At 39.7% G+C, this 26784-nt stretch overlaps 1 protein-coding gene across 6 annotated transcripts in view; it reads left to right on the plus strand.

The window, feature by feature from the left end:
* Positions 1-210: 210 nt before the first annotated feature.
* Positions 211-26784, plus strand: part of sox6 (SRY-box transcription factor 6) — a 162225-nt gene continuing 135651 nt past the window's right edge. For 3 of the 6 annotated variants that reach the window (XM_077563705.1, XM_077563708.1, XM_077563709.1), the window contains exons 1-2: positions 1306-1702; positions 21888-21959. The gene's annotated coding sequence lies outside the window, so the exon portion shown is untranslated. Of the gene's footprint in view, positions 285-1305; positions 1703-12554; positions 12735-21887; positions 21960-26784 lie in introns of those variants that run through there. The other 3 variants (XM_077563710.1, XM_077563707.1, XM_077563706.1) reach the window with 3 other exon arrangements.

The following is a 26784-nucleotide window of genomic DNA, read 5'->3' on the forward strand; positions in this document are numbered from 1 at the left end:
ACTTTTTCTATTTTTATTTCTTCTAACTATATTAATATAACTTTTTGAGATCCCTTGGTTTGAATATGGGGGGCTCGTGGTCACGTGTGGGGCGTTAAAAGTTGTGGGACATCTGAGCTTTAGTGAGTTAAGGGCATATTATGCAAGCGCGGGATTGTGATTTGATGTGGTGTCCTTGAGTTGTACATTCAACTCTCTTCCCCTCTACTCACTCTTTCAGATCCGTGTTACTCAGTCTTACAGATAAGAATCAACATTTTTTTCTCCTGATGGCCCATCAATGTGTAAGTAATAATTTAATATTCCTTCATATTCAGTTTTTTCATTAAGGTACGTCCGGTTATTTTTGCGCACTTTGCTCCCCCAAAAAGTTTCTGGTGTTTTATGAATTGAACGCGTTCATAATATAATCTGGAAAATGAGAGGTAAACTTGATTATGTAAAAAAACAAAAGCAAATATGATTCCTAATTATTTTTTACTTGTTTAATCTGAAAACAACAGACTACAGAATTGATTTGGAACGTGACAATTGACATGGTGGTTAAAACTTTAAAGTGGAAATAGCCTATATATTTTTTTTTACAATTTAATGATCCAAATGCCATTCTGTATAATAATAATAATAAATAATAATAATAATCCTCGTGGAATAGCCGAAATTATTCAATTACTGCCTCATTTGGAACATTTTTTGTGGCGTGTATTTTTCCTTTTATGTGCTATTTCTAAGACATGTTCTTGATGTTATTTCCAGTTGCGATTATGGAATGCAACTGAATAATACGACATTTAAAATATATTGACTAAAGTTTTTAAAATAAAGAAATCCACGTCGGCTACTCTGACAAATGTATGAGCCGCATTTAGAAGCTCTGGACAGATTCACATCATTTATCGTGCAGATATTCTCAAGAAAAAAACTTGTAATGATTTTTGACGAAGTTGTGCTGCGAAAAAGAATAGAATATAAAGCCTTTCGTCACCGCATAATACACACAACAACATCGGGGCGCAACTCCAAGTTTGTGTTTGCATTTTTTTCATTTCTTCTTTCTTTTTGTGTGTTTTTTTTTGTTTTAACACTTCCATTCTTTCTTTCCTCTTCTGTCCACTGCAAGCTTTATTTTAGTAGTCTTATTAAAGCGACTCGCTCGCGCTCATCTGGGAGGAGGAGGAGGATGGAGGAGGATGATGGAGGGAGAGAAGGAGGAGTAGGTGGGGAGGGGTATTGAGGAGGAGGAAGAAGTCCCCCCCCCCCTCCAGATCAATGCCCTGGCCACTCACTTTGTGATGTCTCGCGTGGGGGGAAATGCTTTGAATACCTGCGACAGGGCAGCGAGCATTGATTGTCGAGATTGACAGCACGCGAGAGAGAGAGAGGGAGAGAGAGCGAGAGAGAGAGAGAGAAAGCGAGAGAGAGAGAGAGAGAGAGAGTTTGAAAAAGAGGGAGGGAGATAAAGAAGAGAGCAACAAAAGCTATACTTGTACTTTTGGACAGCGCAACTTCGGCGAGCGCATGCGGGACCTCTGATTCTGATGCCCGCGCTGCGTTGACAAAAAAAAAAAACTACAAAAGCGAACAACAACGACAACAAAGAAGAAGAAGAAGACTTTTTAACTGTACCATTCATTCACTTGTCTTTTTGTTACGACACGGAGAGGACACACGCGCCGCATTCTCCTCGACTTACGTCGCCAAGGTAAACAACGCCTTTTACTTGTTACCCCCACATGTTGTCTACTTGTTTGTCCCGCCACTCCGATTTAAAATCAACTCGAAGCGTGGTTTTAAAATAAATAAATTAAACTGTCCTTAGCGGCGTGTATTTAAAACAAACAAAAAAAACAAAACCTTAACTCGCTAGCCACAACAAGCTAGGTGCGCACGAGACAAGTGATGACTCAGATGCGTTTGCCTTCACTCCAACCTCTATAAACTCACCTCCAAACTTGATTCTCCTCACTTAATTCACTTTTAACGCTGTTCTGTGTCACGGTTTGTCTTTGAGTCGCCGAGCGTGCACATTTCCACGCGGACACCGGCTTGAAACTCCCAATCTGATAACTTGTTCGCCACGCGCGACATCAATGACAGCGGCATTTCCCACTTGATCCCGAATGTGTCATGCCAGTGGTTAAGTTGCTTTTTGACACGTTCACGTGTATCACGCAACTTTTCCGGTACCGCTTTATTCGCCAATCATTGCGGTGAAACGCACGCGTGAGACCCCACAGCCGTCGCTCCGCTCGTGTCTCATCGCACACGAGTTTCTCTTACCCAAAACTAATTTTTTTACTATCTTTTTTTCTCCTTCTTCTTCTTAAATGACAGACGGCATCCGCGTTTAGCCTGGGAATGAACGCGCTCTCCCTTCACTTTCCCAGAGGTCGGGGGAATTGACCTGTTAAGAATGCACAAGTCATAAATTAAATTGAACAATCGCAGGGCTTGCCCATTTACAGAAGATGCACTTGCACGCAACTTTTCTCCATTTAAGAGCAAAAGCCAGCAACTCGGTGATCTGACGACTGTACGCTGAACTTTGTGGAAAATGCAAATAAGCTGCTAACATTAAAAATAAATAAATAAAAACAACAACAAAAAAAGAGTAAATGTTTTCTAGCACCTTTCTTTAAATTAAATAATTACATCTCACGTGAAAAAAATAATGTTTCAGGATGCAGTGTGCACAAAAGTGTATTTTGAAGAAGTAGAAACACAGATATTGTTTATTAGAATGAATTATAATTGCGTATGATTAATAATAAATTGAATATGGGAATTAAAGTAACTGAACAAAATTAATTTGAGACCTTTTTGAGGGGCCTGCTACTTTTTATTAGTTAGTTTCGAACACAGGACCACATATTGTAATTACACTTTTTTTTGCATTTCTATTGTTTTACATTTAAACTTGTCATTCATGTTTTACGACACGCTCCACGCAGGGAGCAATTCAGTAGAAACCTACAAATTCTCCGGCCTCATATAGCTTTTTTTTTTCTTAAGTTCAAAACATAATCAATTAAATTCGCGCATTCACTTTATGCAATTGCCATTTCTTTGACAACACTCGGTAGTGCGCAGCCGTGAAGTTTCCACATAAGGTAAGGTGGTCGTGCGGACACCAAATGCACACGTCTAAATGGCACATGTATAATTAGACTGCCCATTCAGCACATTGTTGTAATGGCAGCGCAGGCTCATGAGTGCACGCAGAGTGCACTAACTTCACGCGCATTTTCTTCAATACTGATGCTTTGCTATAAATGCTTTTCTTATGTGCAGCAAATGATGTCTCAAACGTGCGTTTCATTTGCGGTAAATTTGCTCGATTGATAGAGGAACGCCACACTAACGTCACTTGCCTTTACGTCACATGTTTGTAATTTCAAATTGATTGTCGAGTGTGCTTGAGAGTCCGAGCAGCACTTGAACTCAGCATATAAAATGAAGGAGATATTTACAAAATTCTTTTTAGGACTGACAGGCACGAGGGGCACCTGGCTCACTTGTCTAAACATATCCCGCATTCTAAGTCCAATGTATCGCTTTTACAAAAGGAACTTTTGCCCCGTACCATCATATATTGCTATAAAAACCGTTATTAGGCACTGATCTCAGTATACAGTTGTTTAGTCTAAGTGCCACAAACTACATTTCCTTGAAGATCTACAGGTTTGATTCACTTAACAGGAGCTTTTTGAAGAAAAAAATATAGATGTGAGGAGGAGGAAGAGTGCATTTTATTACATTGCTTGTACACATTTCTCTGAATAAGTACACAGATTTTTGGTTCTTGCTCATCTCTCTGAGATGCTCAAAATAATGTGTACACTAAAACAGTTGTGTGTTGTTGAATTTCACAGTTGTTACATTTTTGTAAACCACCCTATTAAAACATTGGAATTGCCAACTTTAAACAGTCGCTATGCATAAATAATTTTTAAATGACATTACAGCACAGTGTGAGTTATTACTACGATGAAAAATATTTCTGCATCATCGTCAATATTTTGGCTTGGATGATTGAATGTGACTATTACTCTAATTAAGGATTGCCTTGCGAGTGTGCGTATGAGTATAAACGAAGCTTGTGATTTGGATGTGAGATTTCACAATCATTCAAAGCGGCATCCAAGTGACAGGACGTGTGGTGAAGTGTGGCCACAGCACACTGGAGTGTGTGTGTGCGTGTCTTCGGATGGCGACTGGAGGGGGTTCTCCTGTTCTTTGTGGATATGAGAGAGCAGGGTAAACAAGATGGCGAGAGGTAAACAACAGCAGGCCTGGTAAAGTTCCAGCAGAAGGCTAGCAGATAATAAATGTGGCGACACATGTTGTGACATCTGTCTTAAGTGTTAACCAATTTGCAGACACAATATTTCCGCAAGGATCCAAAGTGACGTCGAATGTGTAATCTGTCCCTTCCGGCGAGAAGTTTCTGTGAGAGTCGTGACGCTCTCATTCGGGTATATGCTATGAATAGGCTGTATGTTTCTTCATAACATTGTGCATGTGTGCATTAATGAAGCAGCAAGCCGCAGTTGAAAACAGCACCTACGGTATGAGTGCAAATGGAGAACAGCAACCAGGTTATGGGTCTTCTCCATCATTGCTTACAAACCTTTGGCATCAGGTACCAGTTTTCTCGACAGTAGTGTAGAAGGCCTTAAATGGTCATGAAAAAACGTGACAGAGGTTAAAAAACAAATGGTGCTTAAAGACAAAATGTAACTGTATTGTAAGTTAAATACAACTGAACTGTACTTAAGCAATGTTTCTGCGTACCACTAGAGGGAGCCTGCGTGCCACTAGTGGTACACGCACCCCACTTTGGGAAAGTGCTGTGAGTGAATAACACGGAATTGTCGACTTAAAGGATTAAAGATGAAAAAAGAAAAATCTAAATATGTGCGTCTTCACAGGATTCATCTAATTGCGCGAGTAACTTAAGTGGCCCATTTTGGCCTGTATCATTCATTCTCCCACCCAATGTTTTTCTAAAAAATAATTGGCCATTTTCCTTTAGTCCATAGCATAGTTGCGCATATAATTAATGTTGACTTCAAAATGCAACAGTCCAGCCTCTGTTGATTTTTATGATTTTTTTCCCCTCCATTTTACACCACACATTAATATGTAGAGTTAATTGGACAGGCCTTGGCGGGTGTTTATTTCTGACACAGGTCTTGGCTGGTGCGGGTGCAGGAATTAGTCGGGGTGATTGTTTCTTATGAATCAGACGAGCACTTGTACAGCGGTTCTGTGAGGATGCTCGCCTTGATTGCTGCATCAAAGAGAAACACGCAGCAGCCGGGCAGTAATTAAAATGTGTTGGATTTTGGAGTGCCTTCACACACACACACACACACACACACACACACACGCTCATACACAATTTAGAATAATTTCTCGGACACTTACCCTAAGCCAGTGTTAACCTTAAACTACTTCCTCGGCCTTAAAATGTAGCTAAATATTGACATACTGAGGATGTAATTTTGTCCCCAGAAGGGAGGTGAGTCGCCGCAATGGCTGTGTAAACACTTATGTCCCCGCAACATGAACAATACACACACACACACGCACGCACACACAGGCGGCATGCAGACCAAGGCTGAGAACTGTCAGGTTGTGTGAAAAGCGCGCAGGTGGTTGAAAGTGAATTTTAAACAAAACACTCGTGTCAGTCGGTGTTCATTGTGCAGACATTTGCTTATGAAATCCAAAGAGAACAAGTTACTCTTCTCCCCTTCTGGCAACCATTTGAAAGCTTTTGTGTAATTATTTGTACCACAGACACACTCATGTTTTCACTGCTTACTGACGCTAACCTTTACGAGCAACGTATGTGAGTGTCCTGACACTTGGTTAGGGTTTAGCAATTAATCAAATTGAAATCGTAATGTAGTGGAATGCATTTTTTGAATGGCAAATGCTACAATTTGTGAAAATAAATAAATAATTGGTCTGTTGTTAAACTTCTTTTTTTTTTATATAGGCCTACATTTTATAAATGTTATTTATTTATTTATTTATTTATACAGTGTCTAGATAGGTTCAATGCTAAAGGAGTTCAGTCCGCATGTTTCATGAAACATGAAAAGTTGAAGTGATGAAGCCAAAGATTTGTTTGCATTATTGTTCTAATCTGATTTATGACTCGCTGACGTATGTTTAGGGCACACTTGTTTAGTAGGATTTTGTGAAACTGTTGTAGTGAACGCTTAAGAGGCTGCAAGTGAAAGTGTTTACTGTCTAATTAAGGAAGATAAAAATGTGTAATTGGTCGTTCATCTGGCTTTATTTTAGTGTGAGTCTACTCTGTAAGACCAACACATTTACAGTATGTATAACAAATCTGATATTGCCTGTGTTTGCAATAATAATAATAATCACATATTAGATTGCAATTCCAATTGCAATATCGAGGAACAAAAATAAATTTTTCAAAATCATTCAGGATCTCAATAACATACTGTGACCCCCGTAATGGAACGTCAGTATTGCCACAAAGAGGGAGTGATCAATACTTTCCACGTCTTGCTGGAATCGCAGCTCTGTTGGACTCGCTCGTGTGTCCCGTGAGGGAATAAGGCAAAAGAGATTAGTGTCATGTTGGCAGATGCAGCTCGCACAAAAGGCGTCACGGCAACCCTCGCCATCCCTCCCATTATACTCAGATCAGGTCTTCCCGCAGGCGAGCCGGTGCTTCGGAAAAAGTGTTGAAGGACTCGGCACTCGAGTCCTTCACGTGAACCGGCACAGGCAGCTGTTAGATGAGATATATCCCCTTAAAGCCTTCACCTTGTGTGAGATGGACGCTGCGTACACATAGCACAGGGAAGCCTGCTCGCACAAGAATGTAACGTTTGCTGAGGAAAGCAACCAGTGACATACTGCACTTACAACTCCTTGATGCCAAACGGTTTGGAATTCAATCATGTTTGTTGCAAAATGCAATACGGCACTAAAGGTGGACCAACGTAACGCGTTCCAGGATGACGTGCTCATTTTTGGATTTAAAATGTACTGAGCATCCAGGAAAAGAGATGCATATATACGACTTTCAAAATAACGTTCATTTACTGCTCTGGGGTCATCATCACAAGGCAAAACATTTGAGTTAATCCTAAATATCAGAATTTTGTGTTGGTGATACAGTATGCTCATCTCATGTACGTTCACAGCTCACAATAGCATATTAAGCTTTCCAATGTTTCCAAGATGCAAAAGAGGATCATTGTAACTCCCCTAACACAAGTCTCCCCTGTCTGTACGCTTACAAATGATGTAGTAGGTGAAAGCTGACAGACGACCGCGTATCTGCCAGCTTGATCTGACATGAGACGTAAAATATGCTCCACGGTTGTGACTCGGCCTGCCAATCTGGCCTCTTCTCTCCCAATTACAACCATAAAGACGCTGGAAGACATTTTTATTGGCACGCGTACGTTTTCGCATTCAGCTCGACGACGCGATGTGTTGAGTGGTGGTACTGTAAGTGGTGTTCACTTGTGTGTGTGTGCGCACAGAGGGAGATTGTTGTCCTGTGAGTAATTTGAGGCTTCAATTTGAATCTGTACGTATACATTTGGGTCATTGACGGATAGGGATTTTACCAGACCCAGCACAGTTATTTTATTATAAAAACACTAGAAATATGTATTCTTTATTATTATTCACTACTATCTACAATTTTACTATTATTTACAATTTAACACGTCTATAATTTATGACACACATGAGGCTAATAATTAGCCATCCATACAAAACTAGCTAGCCACACAATTAAAATTCTAATGAAAATATTTATTTGCTTGACAAAATTATTAAACAATAATAATAATAATAATAATGATATTAATAATAATAATAATAATAATAATAATAATAATAATAATAATAATAATAATAATAATAAATATTTTCCGGTCATACCACTGGATGTCCAAATATGACCATTATGCATATACGCTCAACTTAATCTTGAACTATCTGCTTGGAGTGTTATAGGGATGTTGCCTATTTTCTGGATGGAAACAAATAGCAGTGAAAAACTTTCATTGTGAAGCAGCTAATGTGACATGTAAAACAGACGGGGGAAGTTATGGAAAAGACAGGACATACTGGGCTAGAAATCAAATTTGTGATTGTTATTCCAATGGAACGCGCTAATGCCAAATATAAATCAACGTGACAAAGAGCGAGGAGGTGGAACGGGTCTAGTGGCTCAACTTCTGATGAAGTTAACCACAGTGCCTCCTTTTGCCGAGGTTTTCTTTTGTTTCTGATTCATTTGTTTTAACACCGACTTGGACGTGTAACAGATATGTGATGTGTGAGAAAATGTATCTTCTCTTGCCTCGATGAAATGATTGAAGGCATTGATGATGAAATGACGGCCCAAGAAATAAAGTGACCTCAGTCTCTTGTGTACAAGTTTCTAAAGTCATTATTTAGTCTTACCAATACACTAACTTATGACTTAGTCATTATTTTTGGAGCGGTTAAATTGTAGCAGTCTGGATGACGTGAATATTAAATTGTATTACATACCTCAAGAATAGATTAATTTTTTTATAATTATTATTTTTTTTTTAAAAAGGAGAGCAATGATGATGTTAAATCGAATGAACAATACTGAGCTCTCCTGAGAAAAAAAAAGAAAGAAAAAAGAATAGATTAATTCCAATGATATTCTATGTAAAAAGAAACACATGACAAGAAGTCCCTGTTCCACTGTCTTGTGTTTGACCCCAAAACATGTGAATCACGAGTCAAAGGGAAAACGCTGTAGCCTACGGTAAACGTACGTCAGTTTTAGTAGTGTTAGAAACATGCAATCATGCTACACATAGCGTGAATTTTTTTCCTCTAACTGTAGCTGAGGGGGTTTTGTATTTTGAGAAGCATACTGTAAAGTAAACAACAACCTTCTGTTCTAAATAGCAGACTTTTACTCTCTCATTATGTATGCTTGTCACCTGATTCAACGGTGATGAGATGCCGTGACTTTCCATGTTCATGTCGGGCGCTCGCAACGTATCAAATCAAGAATCGGCTGCGAGGGAAAATGTCTGAAAAGGAATGAACTTTAATTACATGTCAAAAACAATGCGAGTGAACAATTATCAACTTTAAAAGCAAGTGGGGAAAAAAAATGCCCTGCCTAACAATGAACTTAAGAAAATATTGGATTGCTGCACGTTTATAAGCAAAGTGCAGCTGTGGTAAGGAAAACCCAGAGAGCCCGAAGAATAAAGCCAAGAAAGAAAGTTCTGCTATAATCACTTTCTTGAATGGGACTAAAAAAAGAGAAATCTGCTGAAATGATAGAGAAAGCTTGCGGTTTGGCCCTTGCTGTAAATTTCCCATGAGCCTCTTTGACAATCTGAGGGGATAGCCACTCTGGCACACGACACCAGCCCGCATAGAGAACACACACACCCACACCCACACATGCAATGCACACACACACACACACACCATCAGAGTAAGCTTGTTGAAGGGGGCGGATGATTGGCACATAAACGGAGGGGGTCTTAGATGGGAGGGGGCTGTTGGACATGAGAGGCAATGCTAAACCGGATTTTCTCAAAAATCTTACAGACCTTTGCTGAGGTCAATAGAACATGGGATGTTCTTTAAAAAAAAAAAAAACACACACACGCACACACACTTTTTTTGAACCGACTGTTTTACAACCATAACCATATGACGTTGTGACCTTACGCTGTATATTGTCTAAACAGCAATGTACGCAGACTATACATTAGCAAGCAATGTATCAATGTAAATGCTTGGTTTCAAACTGAAGCTGTGCAAAGAGAGCACAAACACTTCCCCTAGTCCTGCCCTTTAAATGTATATGTTTAACACAAAGTATCGGGTATGTCTGTTGCTCTGTCATTGGCCTGTTGCGCATTTTTCCGCAAATGTCATTCAAATAAGGTAGTTTGTGTGGAATTCTCGCTACTGTTTGAAGCAATGGGGAACGTTACCATCTAGGGTTGAGGTAAAGATAATGAAAGAATATCGAATGTTGTACAGCAGCCAAAGTTGACCTCGGAAATGTGGAACCCATTCCAACAGAATGTATATGAAGGCAGAGTATAAGAAGCACGGTTGCGCTCTTCCAACACACATGGACGGAGCTGGTTGTGGTTGTGTGTCAACAGGGAGCAAAGCTTTATGTTCTTGGTTAGGGGTGGAGCTGAGGATAGACCGGGGAGGTACAATGTTCCTCCTCATCCTCAAAAAAGCTAAATTTATTGGTTACCATCTGCAGGGTGGAGGAGTTTGGGTTATGGTCAGGCCAAAGAAAGGCTTCTAATTAAACAGTCATCATTATCAACTTGTGGCCAGTGATCATCATCTCCAACACTGCTTGTCCAAGACGAACATGGCATCGTTGAGGCTTCACTTGAGGCCAATGGGGGCCTGAATTAGAATAGAAGAAACAGCGGAGAAAAGCGCTAGCAAGAATGTTTTTTTCCAATCTTGGCTGGATAGGCTACACGAGGCCGTGCACCAAATCAGGTTTAAACAATTACCCGACATCAGAGAAACCAGTAAAGCCTCACTGCTGGCTGTACTTCCAACGTCCAAAGCCTGGGCTGAGCTCTCGATAATTTCAATTAGCCTAAGAAGGTCCGCCTTCGGTACGACCGCCGCAAGAGAAGCGCTCCTTTCGAGTTTGACAGACCCTTAATATATTATTTCATGGTCTGATGTGTGAGTGACACAGAGGCGCTCAGAGAGAATGGGGAAAAAGCTTATTAGGACCTAATTAGAAGCCTGTGATTAAGGGGAAAGTGACTGTGATTAGCTGACCCGCAGATCATGTGGCAACATTGATGAATATTCATCAGAAGACTGGATTTATTAGTCTGGCTGGGCTTCGTTGACTGGAGGACACTAGACTAGACTAAGAGGTCGCCAACCTTTTTGAAACTGGGAGCTACTTCTTAGGAATTGATTAATGCAAAGGCTACCAGTTGGGTACACACTTATGAAATAACACATGTGCTCAAATTGTCATTGTTGATGTTATTATTCATTATTTAACCACTACTGATGAACTTCTTGGTGGCTTTTTTGGTGAGCTCTCCATCTCAGTCTTAGCAGAGCTAATGTTTACATGTATTGCACATCTACAGTGTTTGATGATGAAAACATTTTTATTGCCGAGTATATAGAATGAGGGTTCAATTATCACCTTAAATTAAGCTTGCTATCGGTTCCCAACGGGTCATCATGGGGCTTCTTCGGTACACGAGCACAAAGTCACAGTCCACATCAGACTACCAAATCTCCGCCCCCACTCACTCTTCCGTCTCTCTCTGTGGTGTGCATGCACTTGTGGCGGACAATGAGGCGCTCTTAAGTCGCCACGCCAGCAGACTATACGTAGGGAAATTTTATTTTCGGGGTGTAGACATAGCTCAATGCAATTGCGCCAGATAACCACTGAATGGGGACGCGGCGACTCCTGCCAGATGTCGAAGGGCGTCATACAGCGCTGTTTTTACCCATATCTAGGGATGGGAATTGATAAGATTTTTACAATTCCGATTCTAATAACGATTCAATTATTTATCGATTATCTTATCGATTCTTTTTTGGAAAAAAAGGTGAATATACATATATTAGCATCCAGCAATTAGCAAAGTTTTAAGAGGTCCACATTCGAGGACTCCTCAATGGGGTCCCCAGAAAAGAAAAGAAAAGAAAAAAAGATTTGAAAATAAGCATAACTTCATTTTTTAAATCATCTTCTGTAGGAATTTATTCCTCCTCCCTGCCTCAGTCAAAACAGGCGCAGCAAGTAGACTGGTGTGTGACTCTTGTGAGCAGATTCAGAATGTGTGGAAGTAGCGAGTGATGCTTTTAAGTCATGGTTCGTTCTGTACGTCTTTGTACGTTTTGTACGTTTTGCAACCTCGAATGAACCCTGATGAAAAAAACAACAACACTCGCAAGCCAGCCTTGCAAATATTGCAAGTTGGCCTTTTGTTAGCATTTTTTGGAAGATGTCAACAAACTTTCGAGCGTGGCGCCATGTTTGTTGCTCGAAGCGCTCGGAAAGGATGCGCGCGTTGTGACGTCATCGTCCCAAATGGAACCGATAAGGGAATTGTTAGCAAAAACGGCAAATGATGCCAAAGAATTTAAACACTGGGAGCCCATCCCTAACCATATCCAAATAAATAAATAAATAAATAAATAAATAAATCAGGAAAAATGCAGTCTTTTCACGTTTTCAGCAATTAACCTCAAATACATATAATGTATTTAGAAATAAATCCCTTAATTCACTTTGCAGTTCACATCTTGTATTTTTTCACTAATCCTATCTTGTGATGTGTCTGCTATTTAATCAAAAATAGATCTATGATCTAACTATTGTTAACCTCTAACAATGTAAAGATTATCTGCAGATTTTCTTTTTAACACAGTAAACTGGAAAGGTTTTTTTTCCCCCCACAGCTGTGCCGTTCAAAGTCTTTTATGGGAGCATGCAGAGGGCAGAATATTGTGAAATTTGACAATTTCACAACTGACTTCCTCTTTAAAATGACACTGGCTTACCTGCCCATTACTCCTTTTGATTTCTGCAGAACACGCCTCTGCGCTCGGAGAGGTATTCATAATAAGCTTAAACTCAACTGGCTGCTTTACTAAAAGGTGCTTATCTCTTGGCTATTCAGAAAAAAAGGGGGGAGGTGAGTTAATATTTTTTTTTTTCCAATTTCAACATTTTACCATTTGGCCACAGTTAAACACACACACACACACACACACACACACACACACAGCATCGTGTATGTTCACATTCCCTGACACAAGTTGACATGCTGCCTGCCCATGACTGGAAAAATATTATTATTCCATTTAGGAATTGAAAAAAAGCAGCTGTGGAAAAGCTTTTGTTTCTGTAATTCGGTAGAAATACGAAATAATTTCATGCCAATTTGTTGAAGTATTTTACTTTACGTTTTGGGTCATTAGTACCTTCCAGGACACTGTTTACGCTCCCGGCATACTTCTCGATGTGCACATAATGTAACGACCAGTTTGCGGTGAGTCACCCTGGATGGGAGCGATGTCAATTTGTCATGTGGAATAATAAGAAGCATGTGTTGAACAAGCAAAATGAACTTGACTTGATCTTTCATGTGACCCACCTGTCATGCTTTCAGCACTGTTAACACCAACCTCATGTTACTGCTGTTGGGTCAGCCACTTAGAAGAACCTCTGTGTCCTGCTGCTGTTGCTCCACGCCATACTGGAGTCACTCTTTTGTATCGGGGAGCTCTGCAACACAGGAACAAACAGAATTTCAATGTGTCAGAATTTCAGTGCTCAGTTTTTGACGGTAATACAAGCAAAATCTTTGTCTGGATCTTAATTAAAAGTGTGCTGTGAGGTTGTACATTCCATCCTGCTGTCAGTCTGTAGAGTTTTACAGTTTCTTGTCCCATGCTGTAATAGGCTCACAGGACATGATGGGGCTATAATAACTGCTGGCCAATGCTTTTACAACCCCCCCCTCATTCTCCTCTAAATCCAACATGTACGCTGAAATATGGCATACATGGCACACGCTGTGATGTCAGTTGTTATTGCTGGACAACGCGAAGCAGTAAATTTGGGATTATTTTCCGCAATCTGCTGGACGGAGCGCATTATGTCACAAAGGCCACATTGTGGCTGGTTGGGTGTAGAGCGGTGTTGTCTGCCTCCTTCCCTTGTTCTGTTTCAGTCCAGACTATAGATTTGCTTTATGCCCATTTCCTTTCCTTGTGCTGGAATCAATGGACAATGGGCCTATGGCCCAACTCGTATAATGGGAGAACATTTAATGCACTGGCGGGTGCAGACTAATAGGGAAGAATGATATCCATATAGAGTGTATTTTTGGACTGTATATTTTGTTCAACGGCTGTGTTAAAGTCTAAATAATGACACTGGATATATTTCCTTACTTTGCTGTATGATTGTTAAGCCTCGGCCGATTGTTGAGGATCAAATAGAGAGCCTCCTGTTTTCTCCCTCTAATTAAATTTCCCTTTAGCATTCTCTGGCAGGAACCTCTTACCTTGTTTGACTTATTTATTGCCTGACTCTAGAGGTAATTTGACCTTTTATTTCAAAGGCTCTTTCTTTCTTTTTTTTTTATCCAGAAAAGGAGTGTTAAACTCAATTAAGCAAGTGATCAGTGGCTCAAACACTACATTTGTTTTCTCTGAAGGCAACAGCCGAGCCGAGTTGTGCTCTCAGCCCCCTTCTACCTCACTCTTGGCCCTGCCACCCCCGGGGGCAACAAGGGGGAGAGGTGAATTAGGAGGGAGAGACGAGGAGAAGGGGCGGAGGAGACATGAGTGAGACGAGAAAGGGAGAATGGGGAAACCAAAGTGCCCTACAGTTCCTGCCATGTCGCTGGAGATTTGTGTCTTCCTTCTAAATCATTGCCCTCTTTAGAAGATTACGAAGGCAGAAATATTCTCAAAGTCCCCCTAAATGCACTCATTTGCATTTTCAAATGCTGCTATTATTTGCAGTTTATTTATTTATAGATTATTTATTGATTTATTTTTAGAGATATGACCAGTGCAACTGTAAATAAGATGAAATGAAAAGAGGTTATAGTGTTATTTGTGTAAATGGCTAGAGTGGAGCAAGTGGAGCCCGAGTGGAATAATTCCATCATGTGTGCTATTGGTGCACACTTTAATTTCCTCTTACTCTTGATTTTTAGTGTGTCATTCATTCCGTCGAATAACAACGACACATTCCTTATAAAAGATGCTGCACATCAACACGCAATGGAATGATGTCACCTACGAAAGCACAAACGTTTTCCACCTCAGCCTTCCGTTGGAAAATGATTATTGGTCAACCTAGGACTACTTTTGCACAGCAATAAAAGTCATTGGTGGAAAACTATGCCCCTCCCAAATTGTGCTAAATGTTTCTACAAGAGGGGGGAAAAAAACAGCATAATTTTCAGACACCACTGCCTTATTGTAACCTGATCATTTATGGATCAGTTGTTTCCTTTCTGGTTTAATTCACCATGTGATTGATTTTCAGTGCAGTGCTGTTGGAAAATATCCACACTAAGCTGCACCTAAAATAGGGGATCATTTGAATACAGATGCTCGGGGCTTTGGCCTCGTCACTTCGCTGGCAAACACTGAGTGGTGAGACATTTACAAATTGATTTTGTTGCTTCTGATGAAAATCGCAACGTATTTGTACAAGGAAGCAATTTGTGTATCTTAATGTTTATTGTTTACATGTAAATAGAATAAGCAACGGTCGTACTTACCAGCTGTTGGTTTGGAATACAGTAAATAATAATAAAAAAAAAAGATTAAATACATTTTTGAGTTGGCAGTTTAAGTGGATTTGCCCAAATGTAACAATGTTCTGTATTTCCTCAGGGGGAATTTTGTATATGGTGTCTGAAGAGGGACGTTTACTAGCAAGATTTGAAAGTAGCCTCAATTCACTAATCTCCCCACTGGTCCAGTGTGATTTTCACACATGGGCTTTCACAATAGCGTGAAAATATGAAAGTACGTGATAAATATCACAAAAAACACACGTCCAGCTTCAACAAAATAGCAGCGCTACCAATGCTAAGCTAACATTAGCACTGTGAATAAGCCACATTAGTTTGGCTGCTACATTGTTAGCATGACTTTGGAGTGCTACGATAGCGTTTAATGTCATCTGTTTGAAGTTTTATTTTCTGGAATGTACAATCAATTAAAAATCAAAAAGAGGTGAGAAATGTACCTGTCAAGCAGAGCTGTTGCTAAATCTTAGTCACTTAGGTCTGTTCACTTTGCTTCTGTTCGTGAGTCTTATGTTGAGTTCTTGGCAACCCAAGGATTGGCTTTTTTTCTTCTTCCTGATCTGGGCATTTCGTGAGTGCGCGGAAAATGATTGACACCTCGTCGGTTGCACTTTCTCTCTGTGATTTGTTGTTTTTTCTCTGGAACAGTGATTTCTTAAAAATCCTATTACAGATGGAAGATGGCCAGAGAGGGCTTTTTTTTCTTCACAGATAATTTTACTAATATAATACTTCTAGGTCAGACTGGCAGTTTCAAAACTATGACTTAACATGATTTTTTTGTGTCTTTTTTTGTTTGTTTGTCTAGCAGCAGCTAACCTTTTGAGGAATGATGGTATTTACAGTTACCAATATTGTGTTCAAATGTAATTATTCCCTTCGCATTTAGGTGTATTTACAGTATACTCTATGTAGTTGCATGTGTGCGGCTGCGTGCAGATTGATGCCCCCGCTGATTCTGCTCGTTGAGCTCTTTGTCCAGCACCACTCTGTGTGTCTGCCTCCTCTGGAGACTGGCAGCTTTCTGTAGTGCGCCTCCACAAAGACCCAGCCTCTTTTGAGGTGTTAAAAACTTCCATTATGCATCTCCCTGGACAAAAAAAAAAAAGCCAAGCCCATTTTAGTCCAGTAGCAACACAGGCGTACATTGTGGCCACGCTTCTCCAGCATTCATTTCACAGATTCTAAAACCAGTATGTGGTGAACAGGATTTGAGGGGCTAAAGTGCCCCGCGAGGGCCAGGCGATAAGAGGGGAGAAACGCCGGGCACACGGTAAACTAGAAGATGGGCTCAGGAAAATAAACACATTACCTGGGTGTGAGAGAGAGAGAGAGAGAGAGGGAGAGAGAGAGAGAGAGACGTGTTATACTCCTTCACCCCACACAGACAAACACACACCACACACACACACACACACACACCGATAAAAGAGACAGAGGCAAAATAAAATATCCGTGTATAACTTGGAAGTCAAAAGAAGAGGCCTCATTGGTGTGCAAGAAGACAAGCCGTTTTCTGTGTTGTCTGTCTTCGTAGGCTTTGTAGTGAGGAATATGTGGGGGAATCAAAGAGAATTAGTAGGTTGCACAGCCGCCTGTTAGGAGCACTGGGACCGAAATATTCGTATTCTCTTGTATTTGACTTATAGGAAGAAAAAAATATATATTTGCAGAGCAGCACATGAAAGCTTTGACCAGTCCAAGTCGTTGTATCTTCATCAAGCTGCTCCCTTTAAACAAAGCACTCTTGGGCGGATGTTCTTTCCCTTTTGCTTTACTTTTGCGCTTTAGCCAGAAATGCTAATCCCAATTGTACCCTCGACAAAGATAGTTTCACCAAAGTGTCACTCCGATAGACATTCCTGACACACTGGTGCAAGACGTTTTTGTGAGTGTCTCGTCTGTGGTGGCTCAGGATGAGTTCATTCACAGAGACAAAGATGAGAAGGGGATAAAAGAGAGGTTAGGAAGGCAGTGACAGTTAATGCTGTGCTGGTGAATGAAGCAGCTGTTTGAATGAGACTGACCTGTTTCCAACACCGAATAACTCCAACCAAAATGGGGCAGACTGGCAGAAATGCTGATAAAAAGTAGACAGAAAAGGACTTTGAAAAATGTTTAGTATTATTAGACCATTTTTAAAAATGCCCTTCAACTTCCTGTGTGGCTACTTATAAATCAAGACAGAATGACAAGATCATTCTACCTATTTTAGGATACTCATTACTTAATTATCGTATTAATCTATATCTAATAAATAAATAATAAATCTAATAATAATGATCTTAATTGTCTTAGCATTGAGTGTTAACAGCCCGTTTTAAGTACTGTGAGGCTTAAATCAAACATTTTCAACATTTTAAGTTGACTACTAACCAACATCAAAGGTCCTAAGTGGGGTTTGCATAATCTAGCAATAAAATGAATGGAAAAAAATGTAAGTATGAAAACAATCAGGCAAAAGTGCAATATAGCTCGACACTCAGGCTAAGTTGGCCAAACGTAATCAAATGCTTATGTATAAAGAAAATAGTTGTATTTATTACAGCTTGAAAAAAGTCAATATTACTTGTTTTTAGTCTAAAAATACTATTTTTAAGACCGCTGTGGTTGATATTGGCCTATTATTATTTTCTTATTTTTAGAAATCTTACAGGTAAATTTGAATACAATTTTCTTGTTCTGTTGGCACATAAATTTGCTTATTTGAAGTAATAATGTTCTCATTTTAAAGTTAAAGTTGTCTTTCTCCGTATTACTATATTTTTTTCTTACATTTTTTTACTGTCCTTTTTGCAGTAAAGATAGAATGCTTGATTGGGAAGCTAACTTTCAACAATGATATACACAACTATTAATATACCGCTAATATGTTTGTAGTACAAAAATGTCATTGTGCCAACGGTTTACAACAATCGACAGTATAAGTGTGTTACTGTATGTCTACGTCTGTATTATACTGCCCCCGGTGGATAACGTGAGGACACCATTATTTTTTTAATGTTCCATTTGATGATGTTATTACTGCATTTTATATAAAATACAAAACTGTGGAATGCAATTTAATAGCATTTCCATTCATTTCAATAGGGAAAGAAAATATGAGATACTACTGGCGCCGCTGTACAGTGCAGATTTTTTCCTTTCTTTCTGTTAAACTCACACGGTGGCTGGAAAACACACTGGGAAATCAAACGTAGCCCACACCAAACACACACTAAACTGCTATCTTTCACAAAGCCCTACAAGAGGCTTCAGTTCAAACAGCAATCCCGGGAGGCTTCGCGTTTGCTTGATGTCTACTTTAAAGATACATGAACATCTTCAATATGGGAGGTGCTAGTACAAAGGAATGGCCTTTGCCTATGTTTTTGAAACTCATTCAAGATATCCATCCATTATCTCAACCACTTATCAGGGGTGTCTGTGAAGAGCCGGGTGAGAGGAGAGGTGCGCCCTGGAAAAATCCAAGCCAGTTAGAATGTATTAAAGTTGATGTGCATTCATCCATTATCGATAGCGCTTGTCCACATTAGGGTCGCGGGAGACAAACAACCACAATCAACAGCTATGAACAATTTAGAGCCCAACTAACTAACATGCATGCCTTTGGAATGCGGCGGGAATACCTGCAGAAAACCCCTGCAAGCATAGGCTGAGCATAAAGTTGAAGTTCAGATGTTAAAAGTCCGACACAGTATCTAAATATTGAGCTAATTTGAGTCAAGATCAGGACTGGAATTTAGACTCGGTGTGTATACATTTAGGGTCATTTTGGGTTGGGTTATTTGTGTGTGCACGCGTGTGTGTGTGCGTGCGTGCGATAAAGATCTGACCCATGATCGCTTGAGGAAAGGTCACTTTTTGACACAAATGATGCAGGTGACTGTGAGTTCTCTGTCCCTTTTGCTTTTTCTGATACAGCCATCAGCCTGTTAGAAATATGAATTAGTGTAATAGCATAATTGCTTGGCATTTTATTAAACTTTTTGAAGAACACGATTAGTAATTTGAAGATTCCAGATTACTTTGACCTGAATGACTGAGAATCTAAACAGCCGTAACGAAAAACAACAAAAACAACAAAAAAAGCACAATTTTTAACAAGCAGACTAACTTGACAATGACATGTATATTCTGTATATAAAGCAGTGTTTCCCAATCTTTACGAAAACAAAAGCACATATTTTATTTTCATTAAAATGTCATAGCACATCACTAAACAAAAATGGCACAAAAAGGTGGCCACAGGTTAATTGGGTTAATTTGGCGGATGAGCATTTCTACTTATGACTATATGTCACTGCCATAGACAGATGAATTAGTGAATTGACCAATTAGCCTAAATGAAATTGGACAGTTTCCTGCAGCCATGGGCCGTGATATGGGGGGTGGGGGGAGGGGTTGGTAATGGGAGGACTCTGTTCCCAAGTATATTGGGGGCCCCTTATGATTCCCCTCCAGTGACACCTTTAAAAAAAAAATAAAAAATAAATACCCCAGCTAGTAAGACAACATATTGTAATTCACAGCACTTTTTGTTTGTGATTACATGTGTCATTGGGAAAAATATCTCATGACAACTAATTACGGGGCCCAGATTTTTGTGCTACGCCCCTGTCTACAGCACACTGTTCATGAATCAGTGATATTATTATAGATATAATAACTAGCGTAACATAATCAGCTTAGCGGATGTTGGTTAATGTGGAATATTTCACCCTGTGGAACCTCCAACATACTAATGGAAAAAAATGGCTGTATTATTTTATTAGGGAAAGTGCTTTGACAATTGGTTAGGAAAAATGTGGTGAAACTAATAATTTGCCCTTCACTGCAATTGTTTTTAACAAGTCCCCAGTCCTCTAATTAGGAGTGCTTTAATGTTTCCTGCCTGTAGGTCTAATTCACAGCAGGAAAAGAGCGGCTGCACGCTGTTACAATAGGCCAGTTGACACAGACTCTTATTACTCTGCAGGGATTGCAGCATTTCATTATAGCATCTTTCGGGCTGGCTCATTATTTTCAATTATAAATTCCTTTGTTGTTATCCCTCAGTCAAATAATTGACATAATAAGTCATGAATAAGAAATACATTTACCCATTTATTATTTCCCCTATTGTTCTCAATTACCATCAGACGACGAGTTCAAGGTTTGCTAAACTCTGTGTAATTATGAGAGCTCCCGTTTACTGAGGCAAAACAGGAATTAGGCCTGCAGTCAGAAGTCTGACAAGGCTGGTGTATTGAATTAGCATCCATGTTGTGCGTGCTTTCTCAAGCCAGAATGAATAGCTGGAACACAAGTTAGCCGTGTGTGAGTGCAGAGGTGGGTGGTTGCAGCTGAAATGCAGCTCCAAACAGTGAAATTGTGTGCGCTTGAAAGGCCCGATGTGCTATTCATGCAACAGCTTCACATTGAGCCAGGGTCAGTCCCGGCTCCCCTCTCCTCCATTGTAACCTTGAGGCTCAAGGCTACCGCATTCAGACCTGTCTGTAACGCTTTGCCTTTATCTTCATGCTTGTGTTTAACCTCCAGCTGCCCACACACACACACTGATAGCAACGAGCTGGCCACGTTTGTCGTCTCTTTCCGTTGATGACCTATGGGCTGGACGTGGTGCGATACTGAGGTGCCGTAGCGCAAATTAGTGACGGATCAAGTTAAGCGTGACCTTAAAAAAAAAAAACTTGCCCTTGCTTAATTGGCAGTGCTGATGCAGCCTAATTGCATAAAACAGCTGGTAATGAGATGGTGCTTTATTGTGGAAAAATAAGATCATGCGAGAAAATTAGCAGGAAATAGTTACGGACATTTTCTTCTTTTGGTCATCTGCCATCAAGAAAGATACAGGCTTATAGGCCACAACGTAAAATCTCTAGGACTGGTTGTTGATATATTTCAAACCCAAACTACAAAATGTTGTGGCATGGCCGCCTTGCAGCCCTCGATTGTACATCTGGATTACTTCCAAAGCAAAAACGTATACTTTGGATTAGAAATGTCTCTTGTGACAAAAGTCCTGGAACTTTTCTGACACACCACAGACACAGGAGGACTTTTTAAAGTGTGCACGTGGAATGATTTTATTGTCGTGCTTTTCAACATGTCTGTGTACATTTGAACTGAGTCCTGGTTGAGTCGCTTCAATATATCACTAAATAGAGTTTGGGCCCTGAAACAATTTGTCAGGAGATTCAAAGTAGATTTTACAGAGAACCACAAGCACCGTATTACAAAGTGACCTTGCAGCGAACAGTCACCATGGACCTGATTCTCTTTCACTTGTTCTTTCTCTGTTTGTTCTAATGTCGGTAAACACTGTTATCAAAGGGCCATGTTGTTTCAAAACCACACACTATGTTCCTGTTGCATTCTTCAATCACATACCTTTCAACGCCAGTTTCTAAATATCAGTGATACTTGACTGTACTGCCACTTTTTGTGTTGCCGTTTAATACCACAATTAAAGAAGCCATCTTTTTTTTCTCTGTGCTTAAATTTCAGGTCATTTACATGAATTCGAAATCAACGTGCCAGTGAGTAGCTGGAAAGTGGGGAGCGAGTCTTTCAGTTTTTGTAAGTATCAATTTGTCTCTTGAGCTGTTTCTGTTCTTGACACATGTTTCGTCTCCTGCTGTTTGTCACCCACACTGAACACCTGCAGCAAATGAGCTGGACAATTGAATCGTTACAATGCATGCACAATTACACACTTTTATAGAAGCAAACTTCACCATTGAATCCTACAACCATTATCTTTTCAATGTGTATACTTACCATTTTTTTTTCAAGTTTATTCATTTTTCAAACCTACAATTAATTTCAATAATATGCAACAAAAAAAAAATAATTCTATCACAATAATGTATTTTCCTATATATATAAATAATCGTAGGTCTAGTAATGGCTAATTATATTACATGGGTCACGCTTCACCTTACAAGAAGCTGACATGTTTGTCCTTTCTGCTACGGATACTCGAAGGAGACAAACTTAGCGAACGTAGTAATTGGTGGTAGGCTTGCAAAGTGTGGTCTCTCTGAGACACCATAGTGTGCATGCTTCAAAATGCAAACACTTCGAGCTTAGGTCATTGCATTCTATTAGTTCACCGCTAGATGGCAAAAACGTCTACACACTGTTTCTTTTAAACTAGTACTGTATATCCCAATACGAGTATGCTGTATCACTATCAATTGTGAAATAATGACAATCTTGCCCGGGCCTGTTTAGGTGAACTCAAAGCTGATATACAGTATTTGTATGGACTGAAAAAAAAGACACACACGTAGATCATAAATAATTATTTTTTGGGACCATTTATGTGAAATTAGATAATATCCCGCGTAGGGGCGTTAGAAAAAATCGATTCGGCAATATATCGCGATATTAAAGCGTGCAATTCTCGAATCGATTCGATATGCGGCCGAATCGATTTTTAAACACCATTTTTAATGGGAATATTCAACAAAAAGTCTTACTTAGGGTTAGGATTCACACATTAAGCATGGAAGAATGTTATATTAATGGAACATTAAGCCTTAATATTTGATTTCAGTGCTGTTCAAACATGAAACAGACTGCAACCTGTTTGTTAAACGCAGTGGCTCAGTTATAAGCCTGAATGTTCAGATAAATAAATACATTTTCATACAAATCTCACAGTGCACATGTACAAGTTTCCTGATTAGTATTTTCTAAATTTGAGTAAAAAACAAACAAACAATTTATAGATTCGTGTCGGGATTAATCGGTATCAAATCGAATCGTGACCTATGAATCGTGATACGAATTGAATCGCCAGGTACTAGGCAATTCACACCCCTAATCCCGCGTTTTCCCTGGTAATCTCACTGCGCAATAATGTGCCACTAGTTTCTAAATCACGAACTAAGTGCCTCCCTAATGGCAAAAAAACATGTACAATTGGCAGCCATTATGCATGGGAGAGAAAGGAACAAAAGAAAAAAATGACCCCCCAAAAATCTGACATTTTTGGGGATAAACATTAATTATGTGTTTTTCACTAAAAAACATGGATAAAATGGGGAAAAAAACATTTCCCCAAATTAAATATTGTTTAATATTTATTTTTATCAACTCCGTTCACGCAACAAAGCCGAGGATTTACAGCTCTCATTCCAGGGAACCTGGCGTAGCCCATGGAGAGGTATCATGTTACAAATTAAATAACTGCACTGTAAAACAAATAGTAATTTGTTTCTCTTTTACACCTCACATCGGCTTCTCCGCTTCAAAGCTCAACACCAACCACTTGGCAAATACGACCTTCCAATTGTTTTTAACTTTGACAACCTGCATTAATTCAAATGATACGCGGAAGCTAATTTCTGAAGCCATCATTATGGTACGAGCATGTGAAAGCCCCACTTGAACTTCATAAATCGTCCTCAACATGCATCTGATAAATAGACCTCTGTTTTGCATGATGTACGATCTTATGATGAAGTCATTAAAGTAAAATATGCTCTCAGTGGATTAGATGCGGTGTTGTCTGGCTTCTCTTTACAGTGGTGATTAAACATGGACGATATTGAGTCGCAGCAAAAGGATCTAACCTCTAGGTTTATTGTTATTATTTAAATGAATGATAAACATGATTTATTTGATGAATAAAAATCCAATATAGATTTGGCTGCTGTCCTGTATCTCAAGGTATGATCCTTCCAAGTGTTCGACAGAGTTCACTTAGTAGCACTATACGGCGAAAAACAGGAGCAAAGAACACACCATTAATCATCTTGCTACCCCAGCTGTGGAAAGTAATGCATAACTAAAAGTCCGCTTAAATGAATTAATGACTTCAACCATGAACTTTTCTCCCAAAACGCCATGAATCGTCTCTGACTGATAATGCACCGCGACCCTGGAGTGTGAAGTCCCTGTTGCCTTGAGAGTAGCCACTTAATTGATTTGCAAATTATTTAAAGTTTGTGGTGCCCAAGGGAGTACTCGTCTCTAATGCTGGCCCATTTTGAGAACCGTTACAGAATCCTGGCAATAAGATAACCAATATGAGAGTGGAGATAAACAAGCAATTGAATTGTCTTAAAGACCCTATAAAGTCAATTCCAAACGTTGTATGTTATATACAATAAAGTAGCACTAAGGAACTTTTCAACCTAAATAAAATATTTTCATAACTCTTGAATGATGAAACATGGCCTAAAGGGGTCTGTATCATTTTTTACTGGCGCTAAGCAACTTTGAGGTGGATGGTAGGAAGACTGCCACGCAAAAAAACTACAAATGTGCTGACTGCTTTATGGCATACGTCACTTCCCCCCTTACCTATTCACTACAAAGACGGAAGTCAATTTGAATGTTGACACACGAAGCTGCAAAGCAACTGAAAAGTTTTGTCTGAGTGGACAAAAAAAGAAAAAAGAAAAATGGAAGGACAGTCAAGGATTAACATTGGCCAACGCAATGCGCTTGTCCTTGTGGGAAATGAGGTCTTCCTTCAGGTATTACATTACCGCTTTTGTCCATATGGCACCGCCATAATCAACATAAACTGAAAGTTCCTTAGTGTTGCTTTAAAAAAGTTTGAAGATAATTGATGAAAATGTGCAGACAAAGAACTACTGTATGTACTATTCAATTGTGGAGATTTCGTGTTCATCATTTTGCAGATTTTTTGGGGGGGGGGGGGGGGGGCTAAATCAGGGCTTCTACTATACAAGAACTTGAGTGGCTTTGTTCATATTAGCTAGCTAGCTATACCTATGCTTTAAAAAAAAAAATCCCTTCATAGGTCACTGGTCTGGTAGCTTAAGAGTGCCTCGTTGTCATGGAGAGAAGGCGGAAGAGCGAGCTGGGGAAAAAAGTACAACTTGACAGCCAGTGTTAGGACACAGGCTTCACGTTAGCTTGGCAACTTTAGAGCGAGTGCCTCGTTGTCTTGGCGTGAAAATACCCTAGCTGGATATATTTAAACCAACGAAGGCTATATTGTAAGTGGGTATATTTTTGCAGTGCACACGTTAATTATGTGTAGGTATCATTTATTTTTGCCATATCACTAGTATTTGATTGAGATTTGATAATTGAGTGGGACATGATTTCTGTGCATTCAGTGGACACGTCCACAATGTTTGAGAGTGGAGAGAAGGGCATGAATTTGTTGCCTCATTTTGTTCAACTCGGCGCTTTCCTTTTTATCATTCAACTTTGGCAGGATTGTGAGCAGCATTATTCTTTGTTAGCAAATACAATGCAAGGGAAAATCAGATACTTCAGCTGTCATCTTGTACGTCTACACAACAGTATCATAAATTGAATAGGGTTGTTGACACAAGACCAGATGGAGTAATTGGATCATTGTTGAACAGGTTAATGCGATGGCTTCTACGGTTTTCATTCAAATGGCGCTGCGAAGAAATCTCTGCGTTAATATCAAGGAGGCTCTAATCTGGAGCCATTAGCAACCGCTGTCATTCAGACACACGGTGTCGGCCTGATTTAAATAAAATGAAATGAAGATAGTTGTTTCCGGTCCCTCGGCTTCACTCATTGCCATAAACATATGCTCTGTGCCCCGCTTCTTTCCATCTTATTTATGACTTTAATTTGTTGTGTGGGCTGCGCAAGAAATCAAATTTAATCCAATCCTCCCAGGGACGCTGTCATATAATAACATGGTAATTTCTGTGTATCCTTTTGAAAAATGAGGAAATTAATTCCTCCTGACATGTTCTAATTATTCCAGTGTGAATGGCGGATGGGCTCCCCTATTCCCTCCATCCCTCCCCCCCGCCCAGACCCTCCTAAGTGTCAGTTGCTGACGGGTGGCGAGGTGCTAATGCTGACCAGCAGCGCGTTTAATTTGAAACATGGGCAGACACCTTTCAACACACCTTGCTAATGTTGGAGTGGCTCACACAAATTAATTCACTACTCATCTGGCAGTGCTGACTGAGGTGTGTGTGTCTATATTTAAGATTGTGTTTGTGCGTGGGTACAGGGATATCTGTAAGCGAGGTCAATTGAAGTCGACTGACACCAACCGAGGTGTGCATACGTTTAGTGCATGTATGTGTATGTGCATCCAGCACTTGTGAATATGTGCTTGACAAAGCATCGCTATTCTCATGTGACTTTGTGATGAAGACTGTTTGGACACCTTCCCAGCTAACAGTACCTTTTTCACACATGCAAAGCCTTTATTTAATTAAACTGTCATCAAGCAGTCTTTAAATTGTCATTTCATTTCAATATAGGGACAGTTGTGGAAAAAATGTGTCCAATAATGGCAAATTGGTGTGTCTTTTGCACACTTAACATTGATGCTCCCAATTAGAACAGCAATAAAGTAACACGCATATTGTCGCTGATGGGCGGAACCCTCGCATTTCCTTAAAATGACAAATATATAAAT

Source organism: Vanacampus margaritifer, chromosome 4, assembly GCF_051991255.1.
Source record: "Vanacampus margaritifer isolate UIUO_Vmar chromosome 4, RoL_Vmar_1.0, whole genome shotgun sequence".
NCBI classification, from domain to species: domain Eukaryota; kingdom Metazoa; phylum Chordata; class Actinopteri; order Syngnathiformes; family Syngnathidae; genus Vanacampus; species Vanacampus margaritifer.